The 16,585-nt window shown below is 42.1% G+C and overlaps 1 protein-coding gene across 2 annotated transcripts in view; it reads left to right on the top strand.

The window, feature by feature from the left end:
- OSBP2 (oxysterol binding protein 2) overlaps positions 1-16,585 on the top strand; it is a 162,510-nt gene that overhangs the window by 15,314 nt on the left and 130,611 nt on the right. The window lies entirely within an intron of this gene.

The raw sequence follows: 16,585 nt of genomic DNA on the forward strand, positions 1-16,585 counted from the left end.
AAAGGAAGAATTCAGGTGGCTGAACATCCTGTCGATTGTGGCTGCAGCTATAGAGGTTGTGTGATGATTTTTAAAAAAAAGACAGATCTGTTCAAGAGTATTCTGAATTGTTCTGTGTAGGAGAATTTGGATTTACAGGCCTACGACTACACTTGAAATAGATCCAGCCCTGTGCCCTGGGGACCTGTCATCCTTCTCTTCCTGAGACTCTCAGTTCGCAGCCTCGTTTCTGTGCCTGGCTCACTGGGACGCAAGAAGCCCCCTTCGTCACCAAAGTTGTTCAGCACTGTTATTGGTACCGTGTTTCCCCAAAAATAAGACCTAGCCGGGTAATCAGCTCTAATGCGTCTTTTGGAGCAAAAATTAATATAAGACCCGGTCTTATTTTGCTATAAGACCCTATATAATATAATATAGTATAGTAGTATAATATAATATAATATAATATAATATAATATAATATAATATAATGTAATATGATATAATACTGGGTCTTATATTAATTTTTGCCCCAAAAGACGCGTTAGGTCTTATTTTTGGGGAAACATGGTAGTTACTATACACAGGGAAGAATTGAAAATACAGTGGATCTTAAATGGATTTTATCTTTTATTTTGGAAATTTTCTGACACATAAAATAAAGATGTTGGTGTAATGAATCCTGTGTCCCCATCACCCAGTGTCAGCAAGTCTTATCTTAGGGTCAGTTTGCGGCCTGCCCACCCTCAGTTCATTTGAAGCACATTCCAGACGTCTTTAATTTTAATAACTAAGTAAAATAATAATTTTAATAATTTATGTTTATAAATACTTCAGTATATATCTCTTCAGAGATGAAAGGTTTTTTTAAAAAAAACATAACCCAAATGGCATTATTGTGCCTAAAAATTTAATAATAGTTTCTTACAATTATCAAATAGACAGTCAACATTAAAATTATCCCATTGATTGATTTCAAAATTTTTTTACAGTTTCTAGAAATCAGGATCCAAATAAGGTCCATTCATTCATTGTAATTGTTGCTATTTCTCCTCAGATTTTTAAAATAAACTTTTTGCTTTGAAATGATTTCAAACTTAGAGGAGAGTTACAACAATAGTACAAAGAACTCCTATATGTATACCCTTCTCAAATCTCCCAGTTGTTGATATACTATATTTACCCTAGCGTTCTATGTGTTATATTTATACATATAGTTAAAAAATTATATTATGAGTAAGTTTCAGACATGATTCCCATTATCACTTAATACTTCAGTGTATATTCCTTGAAACAGGATATTCTGAGATACATAGAGATAGATAGATAGTTGGTTGATAGATAGATAGATGGATGATAGATAGATATCCCGGTGTACACATTGATACAATGCTACCATCTATTGGACTCCATTCATGTTTTGCTGGTTGTCCCAATAATGTCCTTTATAGGTGCAAGATCCAATTCAGGACCAGAGATTGCATTTGGTTGTTGTGTCTTGTCCCTTTAGTTTCTGTCTAGAATACTTTTTCCATTTTTCCTGGACATTTTTGATGACTACAGGCCAGTTACCTTGTAGAATGTGACTCAGTTCGGGTTGCCTGATCTTCCCTTATGTTTAGAATCAGGTCCTGCATTTGTGGCAAGAATACCACAGGATGCAGTACTGTATTTTTTATAATGCGTCATCCCAGGAGTCACCTGATGTTGATTTGTTTTGCTACTAGTGATATAACTTTTATCATTTGGTTAAGAGGGTGTTTGCCAGATTTCTCCAGTATAAAGTTAATGAATTTGATAATTATTAATTAACAAGTAATTAGGAAGTATTTTTATGGGGACACACTTTGTGGCTATGTAGAACCCTGTTCATTAACAAATCTTCATCCGCTTGGTTTGAGTACCCTTCGATGATTCTTACCTGAATCGTTCATTAGGATGGGTGCCAACCGGCGATTTTCTAATACCACCATTCACCATTCCTTTTACATTTATTAGCGGGCATTGTACTGTAAGGAATTTATTTTTGTCATTTTAATCATTTATTTATATCATATGAACTCATGGATTTCTCTCTTATCCAATGGGTTGTTATCTGTAACTGTCATTTATTTTGATTCTCCAATTGTCTCAGCTTTGGCTAGGAGGAGACCTTTAAACTGGCTCCTATGTCCTTTTGACATTCCCCAATCACTCTTTGAATACTTTCTTACTTTTTGGCACAACAAAATGTCCCTGGTTCATCTTGTACTGGAATCTGCCATTTCTCCAGTGAGCCCTGGTGCCTTTTAGTGGAAAATGGTATCTAGAAGCCAAAATCGGGGTGCCAGGTGTACTCATTGTTATTGGGACTTCATTAATTCTAGGTTCTCTTCATGGATAGTTTTTGTTTTCTGATATTCTCAATTATTCATTATTTTCAATATATTTACTTATTTGTTCAGCCTGCTGTATGAACCGTCCTGCCAGCCTGCACAAACCAGTCATGCTAGCTGAATTTTTTTGACTTTGGTGGTAGTGACTTTGCCGGCCAAGCCCCTCTGCCTTAGCGCCTGGCTATAATTGCTGCTGCTGGCTGCACTGTTGGAATCCCCACGGCCTTAGCACGGCAAGGGAAAGGGAATGGGACTCCCCAATCTCTTTGGAGTTATAGGTTCTCTTTCCCTATCTTTTTGAGTCCTTTTGTAATTTATTTGTTGAAGAAGCTGGGTCATTTATTCTGTAGTTTATTCCCAGGGATTGGATTTATTCTGTAGTTTATTCCCAGGGTCATTTATTCCCAGGGACTGGATTTTGCTGATTGCATGTCTATAATGTTGTTCATTGTACTCTTGTATCTCCTTTATTTCCTGTAAACTGATAGCTAGAGATTCGATCAGAGCAAGATTCAATTATATTGGCAAAATGGTTTATTGGTATATTGAAAGGGGACACATATTGTCTGGTTCTCTTTCTCTCTCTCTCTCTCTCTCTCTCTCTCTCTCTCTCTCTCTCTCTCACACACACACACACACACACACACACCAGCAGCCATTGTTGATAATTTTCTAGATCTGTTAGTTCATTACAAGTTGCAAAGTGATACTCTATCATTCCTTTTGAACTTATTAGTGGGAATAATTTTATACAGAGAACTTCCCCTCATCAATCATTTGGTTACCCAATGGTTTAGTTAATGTGGAAATGGCAGGAAAATGCTCTATGCTTTCCTTTATTCACTAGTTATCAAACAAATGTGTTGGAGTCCTACCATCCCCCCAAGTTTACTGGCAACTTATTTTTTTCAGCATTATGATCTCCTTGACTTGGTGTCTTTCACTATATTGCAGTTGTTATTCTTGTTCTAATCTTTGAGATAAAATTCATATACCATACAATCCACCATTTAAAATATATAAATTAATGGTTTTAATTTTTAAATTTATTAACAGATATGCATAACTATCACTGTAGGCAATTTTCTAAAGCTTTTATCACCTCCAAAAGAAACCCCATACTCTTTAGTTATCACTGCCCTGCCCTCCTCAGATCTGCTCCCCTGATCTAAGCAACCACTCATCTACTTCCTGTCTCTATGTTTTTTCCTGTTCTGGACTTTTATATGGATGGAATCAAAGAATATGTCAACTATAATTTAATATATATATATATATATATATATATATATATATATTCACAGGATGTGGAATACGGCACAAGAAATAGAGTCAGTGGAACTGTAACAGCCATATACGATGTCAGAGGCGTAGTAGATTGGGGGAGGGGGGTCATCACTTTGTGAGGGGTATAAATGTCTAACAAGTACATTGTTTTGTACACGTGAAATTAATTTAAAAAATGGTTCAACAAACAATATGTGGACTTTTGTGACTGTCTTCTTTAACTTAGTATAATGTCTTCAAGGTTCATCCACATTGTAGCATGTATCAGTACTTCGTTCCTTTTTATGGCTGAATAATATTCTAGTATATGAATGTAATTTCACTGTATGAACAACTGAATTTTTTTTGTCCATTCATCCATAAATGGATATTTGGATTGTTTCCACCTTTTGGCTATTACGAATACTGCTGTTATAAGTGTTTTTGTACAAGTTTTTGTATGGATACATATTTTTATTTCTCTTGGTGTATACCTAGGATTAGAGTTGCTGGGTCATATGGTAACTCTATGTTTAATCATTCTGTAGTGTTTTTGAGTATATTTCTTTGAATAACTTTTTAAAGTGATTCATCTATATATTATTAATATAATATTCATAACTTATCAAAGTCTACTCGTGACTTTTTTAAAACAGTTTTAGTGAAATATAGAAACCTAATCTCCCTGTAAGTTCCTTTCCTCTCCCCCCATTTATAATATAATTGTCTTAAATATTTCTTCTACAGACATGTGAACATTAGGCAGTGTTTTAATTTTTGCAAACACAGTTTAGAAAACTCAAGAGGAGTCTATTGTCTTAACCCATGTTTTTGCTTATTATGATATTTCTTCATTTTCAGTGTTCTGAGATTCCTTTTATTACTTCCTTTCTTTTTAGAGAACTTGCTTTAGCTTTTTTTTTTTTTTTTTTAGGTAGGTCTGGCTGCTGATAAATTCTCTTTGTTTTCCTTCATCTGAGAATGCCTTTACTTTTTCTTCATTCTTGGAGGATGTTGTCACTGGATTCTGTGTTGACAGTTCTTTTCTTTGAGTCCTTGAAAATGTTGTGCCACTTTCTTCTGGCCTCCATGGTTTCTGACGAAATCTTCTATCATGCACATTGTTTTTTCTCTCAAGTCTTTCTTCTGTCTCACTGCTTTCAAGATATTTTTCTTTGTCTTTTTATTTCCAGTAGTTGACTATGATATCTTCATGTGATTTTTTTTTTATCCTGTTGGGTTTTGCTCCACTTCTTGAATCCGTAAATTATGTCTTTTGTCAAATTTGGGGACTTTCAGCCATTGTTTCTTCAAATACTTTGTCTGCCCCGTCTTTTTTCTTCTCTTTCTTCTTCTGGGACACCGGTGATACAAATGTTAGTGCTTTTATTTTAGTCCTACAGGTCCATGAGCCTCTGTTCATTTTTCCCCCCCAGTTTATCTCCTTTCCATTGTTCAGATTGGGTAATTTCTATTGTTTTTATTTTCAAGTTAACTGAATTTTTTCCCTCTGTCTCTTCCTTCTGCTGTTGAGCCCATCATTGAATTTTTATTTGGGTTATTATATTTTTCAGTTCTAAAATTTCCGTTTGGTTCTTTATATCTTCTATTTCTTTTCTGAGACTCTTCTATTTCTTTGATGAGACTATTAAACCCGTTATGGAAACAGCTGGAAAATTTAAGATGAACGTTTAAAAAAATTCCACAGCCTAATGGCATCAGAAAACTTGATGATGTTCATTGCTTAGCTGTTGCTTATTTTCAAACGGATGGATTTTTAAGAACACTTATTTTCTAGGTATTTTGAACTTGCTTTACCTAAATGGATGTTTAAGGCAATCTTGATTGTCAAGAAAACCTTGCACTGAAACATGGTTTACTTTGGAGAACAGTGATCTTTGGGATCAAATGAAAGGTGTTGCAAGTTGAGTTGATTCATTTAACAAATATTTACTGAGCACAAACTGCATGGCCAACACTTGCTAGATTCTGGAGATACAGCAGTGAATTAGACAGTTACAGATTGCACCCTGCACCAGATGGATAAAGCATCGATCAGAATATGAGACAGTAAGAGCAGTGAGGGAGGAAGCTGGCGGGGCTGTGGGAGCATAGCAGGGCATGTAAGGAAAGTTTCTTGGAAGAAGTGGCATCTCAGTCCAGAAGACTAGCAGGCTGGGATGGAAGCAGTGGGCAGGCAGGGACTAGCTCGGGAAGAATTGTTAAATCTTACTCAGGAGTGAGGACTTCATCCTAAAAAAAAAATGGAGAGTAGTTGAAGGGTTTAAAGCAGCATGTTGACAGACTCAGAGTGAAGTTTTAGACAAATGTAGCATGGGAGTGGATTAGAAGGGCCAGGGCAAGACGCAGAAACTGATGAAGAGGCTGTGAGTGTTGTCCAGGCGAGAGACGACCATGACCCAGAGCAGGGCTGAGCAGAGCAGCTGCAGTGAAGGAAGGGGATGGATTTGAGAGATTGAGGCATGCTGGAGAGCATTCGGAATTTTACTTGGTGAAGTCCAAGGGTGAGACTTTAGCCAGACCAACCTCACAATTCAAAACTGTAGTAACTTGGAAATGTATTGCATGGGTAGAAAAAGTGGCACGTTCCTCTATTTTCTACTTGACATGACCTTTAGTCTAAACTTGAGATTTAAAGCATTTGCCTAGCATTCCGTGACAAGCTTTCCACTTAATAATCATAGGAACCACCTTAGATGTCCCCGGGTGGTGCGTGGTATTCTGATATTTTGATGGAACCACTAAAAGGATCTAACAAATTTTCAGTGAGGGATGTTGGTGGGGTGGAGTATTGTGACCCTGTTAGTCCTCCTTCAGCATATGAAGTCAGCAGAACTTTGGTGGGGTGGGGGTGGGGTGGCTGGGTCATCTCCCTGGGTTTGTTCCACTGCTTGTGTGAATCTCATGCATTAATTCATTCAGCCAGTGCATCACGTCTCACCATGTATGTGTTAGCTCTGAGCTGGGCAGGGACAAGACAGGCCAGGCCTGTGTCTCATGGAACATGTGTTCTAGCTCACTAGTGGCAAACACAGTGAGCAATTTACAAGGTAAAGCAACACATATTTTCTGGATGGATATCCCAATATTCTCCATGGAAAGAGCCCTGTGCTGGAAGCATAGAAACCCAGATCCAGTTCTGGCTTTGTGTTTTACCAGTTCTATGGACTGGGACACATGGTTTACCTTTTCTTGGTCTCCCCTTTCTTGGCTATAAAATGAGGCACTAATTCCCTCCTACAGGTGCCTGCCATATAGAAAATGCTTGATAAATATTTGCCAGACAAATCAATATCTGTCTTGCCCACTTTACGAGCCCTTATGAGGACCAAAAAAGTCATGTTTGCGACACTCTTATACAAAGTACTTCCTAGTGAAAGTGAAGTACTTCCTAGATGAAAGTTGTATTGATAAGTATGTCGTGCATTATAAATTACTGTCTGTTGTCCTCTGTTTGTGTAAAAATGCAGTGACGTGAATTTCAGTAACTGGAGAATGGCTCCGAGTCTCTGTTTTAATTTTAATTTAAAAAATTACATTAGAAATGTCCTTCCTGTAGAATTTATAGCAGCGTTTATTTAACAGGTCTCAAGGGAAACTTTTAAGGGGCAAAGAATGAGGCCAGAAGCAAAATGAAACAGTGTCAGGTCTCCTAGTGACAGCCTCATCTCCAGAAGTGAATGCTGCACAGTAGATACTTATGTTTGACGGGCCACTGCTGATGTTGAGCATTTTCTGAATGGTGCCACCTGACCAGCTTTGATGACTTTTGAGAGTACACGTGCCACCTGGGGTGACCAGTCTGTGCAGCCTGGTGGGTCAAAGGCAGGGCTGGGTGTGAGTGGGTGGGCCTGGCCCTGCTGGCTCGGTCCCCTGTGGGATCCCCAGCGAGTTGCCCGCATCTCCAAGCCTTGGCCTCTGTATCTGGAACAGGGACATAACCTTTCTGCCTTTCTAATCACATCTTAAAGGGCTAATCCACCTGAGACACTTTTAAGGCAAGCCCTCGGGACGTGGTAGTCAGAATGAATACACTGAGCTTCGTTACTTAGACCCAGAAGGGTCCTAACAGCATCCCCGTGGCCCGAGAGGTAAAAGGACCAAACTCTTCTCCTGCCTGTGTCTCTGGTACGACCTTCCTCACGGCCCTCTCTGCCATCTGACATCCCTCCTGCGCCTGCTGCTTATATACCGGCAAGTTCTTAGTTGAGAACAACAGAAAACCAGCTCTGGATCTGTTAAGCAAAGAAAGATATTGCTGGAAGGCTCTTTAGGGGCTCACAGGCTTCCTGGAAAGACAGGAGAATGGAGCGCTCAGAAGAAAGGCGAGAACAAGGCAGGCTGCGCAGCCAGATCCATGACAAACGTCATGTCACAGAACCGTTCTGGAAAAGACACTGCCACCCAGACACTGGATGTTGATGCCACCCAAGCACCAGTACCTCTGTTGCCCTTGAGAACTGGTTGTTGGCTGCTGCCACCACTGCCCGGAAAGAATTATCCCCATCCCTCTTATTTTAAATATAAACATTTAATGAAGTACAATGTGCATAAGGAAAAGTAGGCAAAAAAGTGTACAGCTCAGGGAATGTTCACAAAATGAACACTCTGAATACCACCCCCACTAAGAAATAAAAGAAATAAAAGGTGACCAGCCCCCCAGGAGGCCCCTCAGATTACTGTTCCTCCAGCGGTAATTGCTGTCTTGACTTCTTACCCCAGAGCTTAGTTTTGCCTATTATTGTACTTTCTGTAAGTGGAATCTCACAGTAAGTTCTTTTTGCGTCTGGCTTCTGCTCACCATTAAAGAGAGGGTGCCAAAAAAATGTATACACATTTTAAGAATGGAAAAAACTATTAAAATTGTAATACTCAATGCTGTTGGTGCCTAAAAAATGTATACAGATGGCTTGTATTCATCTTTTGTTATCAGTACATAGTGAGTATTACAATTTTAATACAGCTTTTTTCCTTTCTTAAAATGTGTATACATTTTTTGGCACCCCCAGTATTTCTGAGGTTCTTCCAGGTTGTTCTGTGTGGTTGTAATGCATTTATTCTCATCGTTGTATAATAGTCCCTCATTTGGATAAACCACCAAGTGGAGAAACCACCATTTATTTATCCATTTCAGTGTGGATGGACATGTGGGTTGATTTCAGTTTGGGGCTATTGCAGAGGGGGCTGCAGACATTCCAGTATACATCTTTTGGTAGCTACATCTACACATCCCATGTACACAGATGGAACGTCTGTAGGAGTGGAATTACTGGGTCATGGGGCATATAAGTGTTTACTGATGACTGATGAGGTTGGGCACGTTTGTCATGAGTTTATTAGCCCTGTGGATATCCTCTTTTGTGAAGTGCTTGTTAATGTCTTTTGCCGATTTTTAAATTGGGTGGTTGGCCTCTTTCTTACCAATTTTAGGAGTTCTTTGTATTTTCTTGGTACAAGTTCTTTGTTGGATTTACTTATTGTGACTGTCTCTCTCAGTCAGTGGCTTGCATTTTCTGAGCACACTTTTTTTCACATGTCTCAATCCAGATTTTAAAACCTCTGCAAATGCATGGGGTTGGCCTGTGCATGCCCTGATTGCCAGGGATCCTGAACAGCAAACATCAAACCTTATGTGCAGTCACAGGTGTCCGTTCCGAGGTGGTGTCGCCTCTGGGGAGGTGCCTCGCCCAGGGCTCAGCCACACACAGCAGAAACGACTCTGGTTGAGGTTAGCAGAAAGGCTGTGCTGCCAGGGTGAGGAAGCTTCCTACCCCCTGGGAGGCTGAGGAGCAGCTGGAGTCTGAGAGGCAGGAGTCTCTGGGTCCCCAGACTCAGACGACCCCTGTTGTGATGGGGCAGACTGCTGACGCTACCCCAGGGAGCCATGGAATTGGTAAGCTGACGGCTGCAAAAACATTCTTCTTTGTCACAGTTTCTGCCCATACAATGGATTATCCTGCTCGTTCCCCTCTTAACTCGCTTCCGTATTTAAGTCTTGTGTGAATGTGTGTCACTGGCAAAACCTGAATCCTTGGAATCTTTGCTGTGGGTCACTTTCAGCTGTCCGAGCTCTGTGGTATAAGAAGAGGGAAAAGTCCAAGCAGGACGGGCAGCTCTGGGGCAGGGCTGCTCCAGTAACGACAGGAGCCGTGTGGGTGCCGCAGCGGCTGAGTTCTGGGTGGGAACTGTGTGGAGGGGTAAAGCAGAGCCCCATGATTGGCATGCCGGAATAAACCAGCTCAGCAGCATGCGAGGTTCTAGAAGGTCATTCCTCCACTCCTCTGGTGAGCCATCATGTTAGTGTCCTAAGGGCTGTCGTAATAAAGCACCATAAACTGGTTGTTTGAAAACAACAGAAATTTATTGTCTTGCAGTTCTGGAGGCTAGACACCCCAAATCAAGGTGTCAGGAGGGCTCTGCTGTCTCTGAAGGTGCTAGAGGAGAAGCTCTCCCAGGTCTTCCCAGCTTCTGGGGTTGGCCGGTAATCTGTGGTGTTCCTTGGTTTGGAGATGCATCTCTCCAATCTCGGCCTCTGTTGTCACATGGCCGTCTTCTCCCTGTGTGTCTCTGTGTCTCTCTTCCTCTTCTTATAAGGACAGCAGTCATATTGAATTAGGGCCCACCCTAATGACCTCATCGTAACTTGATTATATCTTCAAAGACTCTATTTCTAAATCAAGTCACGTTCACAGATACTGGGGGTTAGGACTTCAGCATCTCTTCCTGAGGACACTGTTTAATTCACAACACTCATCATCAATCCAGGCCATGGATGGGACCCTTTCCTTCAGCTGCTCTAATTTGGCTGGGCCCTCCTAGCATCTGCCAGGGCAGAGTCCCCTCATTGTTTGAGACTCTGTGCCAGGGTACCACCTTGATCGTTCTGGGGCCGAAAGGGTCATTCCGTCTCCTGAGCTCCCACCACCGGCAGCTTATCCTTCCATTTGGTGTTGGTTTTTAAAGCCAGTTTTTCAATGACAACTGATATGTATGTAACAGAACATACTATATGTGTGTAACATACATACAGAAAAGTAAGTGAACTATGAGTATAGCTCAATGAGTTTTCATAAAGTGAACACCCCCTTTACTTTGAATTTATTTCCCTCTGTTTATTCAATAGCAGCTAGCAATTTATAGGCCTCTTTTACAAGGTGAATCGTTCTTTGAGGCCAGAAAATGGGTCTTATTTATCTTTATATCCACCCCCTCTCCAGTTTCTAACACAATTCCTTTGTAGAGTAGATCATGGGAAGTACTTGCTGCATTAGAATTTGGAGATTGGAGGGGAATTTACCAAGTGAGTCAGAGTCAGCTTGAGCTCGCACTGAATGAAAGTCACACGCAGGCTGAGTGCTGTGCTCCAGATGAATAGCTCATGTCTTTCCCTGTGTCTGGGTTCAAATTTGCTGCCGTATCAATTTTATTCTTGCCCATGAACGTTTTTGGGAAGGTTCACTAGAAAACATAGCCCAACGCAAGGATGAAAGAGCTGACACTTTGCTTGGCAGATGCAGTCCCAGGGCGGTGAGGCAGACACAGGAAGTGAAGCAGAGGGAAGATAAAAGTAACAAAGCAGTTCAGTGCATTACTTGCCGGGTGTTGCTTCTCAGTGAGCTGCAGAGAGACACAGCCTGCAGGTCGGATGCATGGACGTATCCAGAAGATATGCAAGGAGAAAACGCACCTCTGAGCAGTCCGCAGAGGGAAGAACGGAGAGGGAATTCATCTGCCCCATTGGCTTCCATCACCCATTTCCCACTGTGGCATTTTATGCAAGTCCAGAAGTGGAGGGATAACTGGGCGAGGATGAGACACCCACCGAGAGACAGAGAAGGAGGCTGTCGAGTGAATCTGAGAAGGTGCACAAGGTTTGTGTCCAATACTCTCCACACCTTGCGCTACTCAGGTCTGCTCGTGCCCTCCCATGGTATCAGCTCTCCCACTGCAAGGTGGGGACCTCCAATCTCCTGAGAAAACAAAGACGTCTCTACCCCTTCCCTGGAATGGGAGGTGCAAGTCCCAGTCAGTGACAGAGTCCCCTTCCTGGTGGCCAGCTGGGGTCGGCTGGGGGACTGAAGCAAGAAGGTTGTGAAACAAGCTCATTCTCTGCTGCTGTGGCCGGTCCTGACACTGTAATTGATACTCATTGTCTTCCTTCTTCCTTGAAGATGACCCGTATACGATCATGTTCACTCTGCCTTAGCACTTTGGCTGGTCTGGGACGTTTGCCCCGAGGGGTGTGAGTTCCTTGTTTCCTTGCCCATTATCAGCCATTACCAGACGTGGAAGTATTAAAAGATGACCAAGGAAATCCCCTGGGCTCTAGCCAGATGTTCTTCTCCCATCCCCAGATATGCCATTAACCTATCTCCTCCTGGCAGTTAGCCTCAGTGACCCCAGCAGTATCGTCACTCCCTTCTTGATCTGTTCATCACTGGTATGAGGAGCCAAAAGTGGCCAGTGATAGAGTCCATTTCCAGCTCAATGGAGCCTTATGGTGTCACATTGCCCCCTCACCTCGGAACTAAAACCTCTAAGCCAGCTAAGCCCAAGTGTGCGGGCCTGGGAAACACAAACTCTGCAAGGGATTACTGTGTGTGGCCGTGAGCCCGGCCGCTCCTGGCCCCATCTGCTGCAGTTATATGGGACGTGGCAGCAAAATCAGTGGTCAGTTCTCGACATGCTGCATACCGGAGGGCAGAAGTTCACGCCTATAAGACATTTCTCCAGTCGATGCCTCAGCTGAGCCTTCGATAGGCCAGTCCATTGTTCTGTTAGACTGGCTGCTCCTGAGTGATGGCAGGGTTCATGGGGACACCAGTGAATTCCACCGTCAGGAGTCATTGGTACACCCTCTTGGCTGAAAAGGGTGATTTGGTCTGAGACTGTGTTGTACGGGAATCTAGACCAGCAGATGAGGATTCGGTAACTGTGGACCCTGGTGCTGCTGGAGGCAACCCCATTACCAGGAAACTCATGGATTCCAGTAAGGACACCGAGATGGAAGGGATCTGATCCATAATAGTTGGTGGCTGCCTTTCTTGCCAAGGAATGGGCCATCCCATGGAGGTTCAGTGTTGGTCGCTCCTGCCAGCCGGTTGGGCACTCAGTGGGGCAGCAAGATGAGCCATGGTGATAGAGAGACAAAAAGGAAAAGAAAAGCAAGGGAAGGATGCGAAGTGATGTCATACTTGAACAGGCCACCGCCTCTTCACAGCAAACTGCATGGGTTATAGAGGCCACTCATGTTCTTTGGGCTCATGGATTTCGCCAGAAGGTTTGTGAGGATAAACCATACGTTGGAGAGGTTCACAGAAGGGATAAATGAGGCATACCTACCTGCCTGCTTCTCATCCATTTCCTCCTTCTCAGTGGTCATTGTTCAATCTGGGAGGCTGCAAAAACCCAGCCTCATGTGGGCATTCAGGAAACCAGATCCTATACTCTGAGTTTCAGCACTTCGCCCAAGTCAAGAAATGGAGGGGTGACTCAGGACAACTGGGGGACCAAAAGAGGGGATGGAGGAGATGGTGAGGGAACTCTGAGCTTGTGCCCAGTACGGGAGGGTTAGTCACTAGCCATAGTGCTACATTCACTATTACAGCTTAATTGGTGCTCAGGAAGTTCTACATTAACTATTACAGGCTTCCAAGTTCTGATGGTTGATGTCATACTCTCATCTCCGGTAAGGACATTGGCCATCAGAACTGCTTGGTATTGTTTGGTTGAGAGTTGGTGTGACTCATGTAGAAGGATATTAGTTATGGCAGCCTCTCTTGCAGTTAAGTTTTACTTCACGTGTTCCATATTTGGTTTCTACTTGTTCTAAATACGCAACATATCCACCAAATGTAAAGCAATGCCTCAAAAGTTGTCTCCTTTAAAAATGGCAGAAGATATTAATACATGATCACGTATGCTGAGTATGAGATCTGATATAATTGGGAGGCCCATAAGACAAACCAGGAGGCCTTGTTTGTCCTATGATAGTGAGGCCCACAAAGCAGCACAGGGCTCAGTGAAAATAGATGGTTCTGTACATCCAAAGGCCCCTAGGGAGAGGAGTTGCCACTGCAGCTTGCAGGGCTCAGGTCAATAGTGTGACAGGAGTGGGGCTTGAACTTGTCCACAATCTGGGCTCTTGAGTGGCTCTGGAAGGTCAACCCTCAGAGAGAGTATTACTTCAGCCAGAACTCACAATGGGAGAAACAGAACCTTTTATATACAACATGGGCAAGTGTGCCACTCCCAAACACAACCTGAATCTTAAGATATGTCCCTGAATTTTAGGCCATTTCAGGACTGAATTGGAAGCCACTGAAATTTTTAACCATTAAGTTAATGGGACAAAAAATATCACTTTGGCTACAGGTAGAAAATGGATTGACCACAGAACATCTAACTGAAAGAAAAAAGAGCAGAGCTAAATTCCAAGACAAGCAAATGCATTGGACCATGATCATGTTAAGATGTCTTTCATACCAAATTCATGTATGCCTCTATAGAAGTTCTTCCAAATAACACAGAAAGGTGAAACTGAAAAATTAATCTCCTCAAGTCCTTAAATGAAAAGTAATTACAATGAGTTAAAGTTAAATTTAGATTTGAGTGCTGGGTAGATTATAAAGCTTATCTGATATATTTTCGTTTTTGGAAATTCTTTTGTTACTTTTTCATATCTACCTGTTTTTGTTTCACTTTTATTACTTTTATTTTATAAATTATTATTCCTTTTATTGGATGTTATTCCTTCTTCTTTGAGAATCCTAAGCCTATTTATATTATTTTTTTTCATATTGTTCTGATAGTTCTTTTCTAACCAAAGTGATTCATCCTCTGAGCATTGACTCTATTAACTTATTTAATAGCACTGGTTTTATTCAAGGGTTTTGAATTTTGGTTTTCAGGCTCGTCTTGACTGGGAGATTCTCCCTCCCTCCCTGAGCCTCACTCACCTGTATTCTTCTTGGCCTACTGATCTTCAAAGGTGCCTCCACCTTGCCCCCTGGAGAGCCACGTCCAGAACCGGGCTTTATGATGCAGGCTGGGGCTCTGTCCTTCACTGACATTGGGAATATCTCCAGCCCAGTCACTGAGCCTCGGGGCAAGGATTCAGGTTCTGGCCACAGACTTCATATCAGCTATGACCCTAGGCAGAAGGTGATGGCAGCATTAAATTTTATTTTTACTTTGAAATAACTTAGACCTACAGAAAAGATGCAAATATAGTACAGAGAGTTCCCATATACTCTTCACCTAATTTCCCCTAAGGTTGACATCTTACCAAAGTACAATTATCGACACAAGGAAATTAACATTATTCTAATACTATAAACTAAACTTCAAACTTTATTTGTATTTTACAAGTTTTTCCACCAATGTCTTTTTTTCTAGTTTAGAATCCAATCCAAGATCTCACATAGCATTTAGTGATTTTCTATTTCTACAATTCCATCTAATCTTATTAAGGAAGATGTGTCCCTTTTCCCCATTTATTTATTCCTTCAGTTATTTACTTATATCAGCATGGACTCATAGGTATTTATTTTGATGAAAATAATGGGTTGTAAGCTAATACAGTAGCCACTGCATAACTTCCAGCCCAGCTCTGATTTCACGCAGGCCTGGCTTCCATCTCCCACCTTGCACGAGGCACTTTTATTCTCCGTTTTCCATAGGAACTTGTGGAACTCTTGATCACCTCTACTTCTTTCCTGACATTAGGCCCAGGAGGACCACTGTTTCAGTTTTGGGATAAAAGTCTACATCCTTATGTGGCTTGCAAGGTACTACTTGATTTTCTGGCCTGCAAGATACTGCTTGATTTTCTGGCTTCATTTTTTTCTTGTCCAGGGCTCCAGCCACTTTTTTCTATTCTTTGAAAGCTATAAACTCCTCCTTGCTTCTGAGTCTTTGCCTCGGCTTTTCCCTCTGCCTAGAATGTCACCTCCCTCTTCTTTTTGAGCTAAGCCATAGTGTCATTTTTAGTTTTGATACTATTTAACACCTGAACAATCTAGCCTGAAATGTCCTTAAATGTAAAATAGCAGGCTTCCAACGGGTACGCCCAGCTTTGCCAGCTTTGTAAATTAGACTGAGTTTCCTTCCAGTGCAAGATGTCGGCGCCTAAGAGTTGGACCTTTCTTCAGGTATATACCACATCATCTTCTCTGAGGAATGCAACCAAAGCAGTAGGGAATCAGGAGGCAGCAGCTGTTCTAATGAAAGATGAATGCCTTATTGAGTGTCAAGTCATTTGACTTTAGAACTGGTAGGAGAATCAAGAAAATGACAGATGATTACAGCTAGGGAAAATAAATGAGCATTAACAGGCAGCAGAATTGCCAAATGGGCTCCTGTCACTGGCAGGGTTATGTGCTGATATGGTCCCCAAACCCTCCTTTACTGGGAAATGGAGTGGTACCCTGGGGACCCCTTGCTCTTCCTTTTCCCACACCCTCTGTGGAAAGAGATTCGGTATGTCCTGGCGTTCTGAATTTCTTTCGAGTGTCTAAGGGAGAGTGACTTAAGTAGTCATGATAATTGGATCTCAGTTTGTAGACACTGGTCACAGTTGGAAATGGCCCACACTTTAGTCACCTCTGCTTTCCTTTACTTTGGTACCATTGGCTCCATAATCTTAGAACCACCTTGTCATGAGGTGGCATGTGTTAGCCCAACCATTGCCTTTACCTCATTTGTGGTAGGGCCAGAGGAGAATGGTGGCATTGTTGCTCTGTGGATCTTGGTTCCCAGGTCACTCCTGGCAGGGGGTGCCTCCAAGTCCACCCCTTGGGGTTCTGTGTGTCTAATACCAGTGTTAGTGGCAGGTTCCCACCCTGCTCCACCTCTGTGGTCCTGAGACTTAGTGGAAAGGGTCTGGGATGGAGTTAGAGGTCTGAGCTGCCTAGCAGAACCCCGGGCAGTCACCATTCTCCAAT

This window comes from Rhinolophus hipposideros (genome assembly GCF_964194185.1).
Source record: "Rhinolophus hipposideros genome assembly, chromosome: 24".
NCBI lineage: Eukaryota > Metazoa > Chordata > Mammalia > Chiroptera > Rhinolophidae > Rhinolophus > Rhinolophus hipposideros.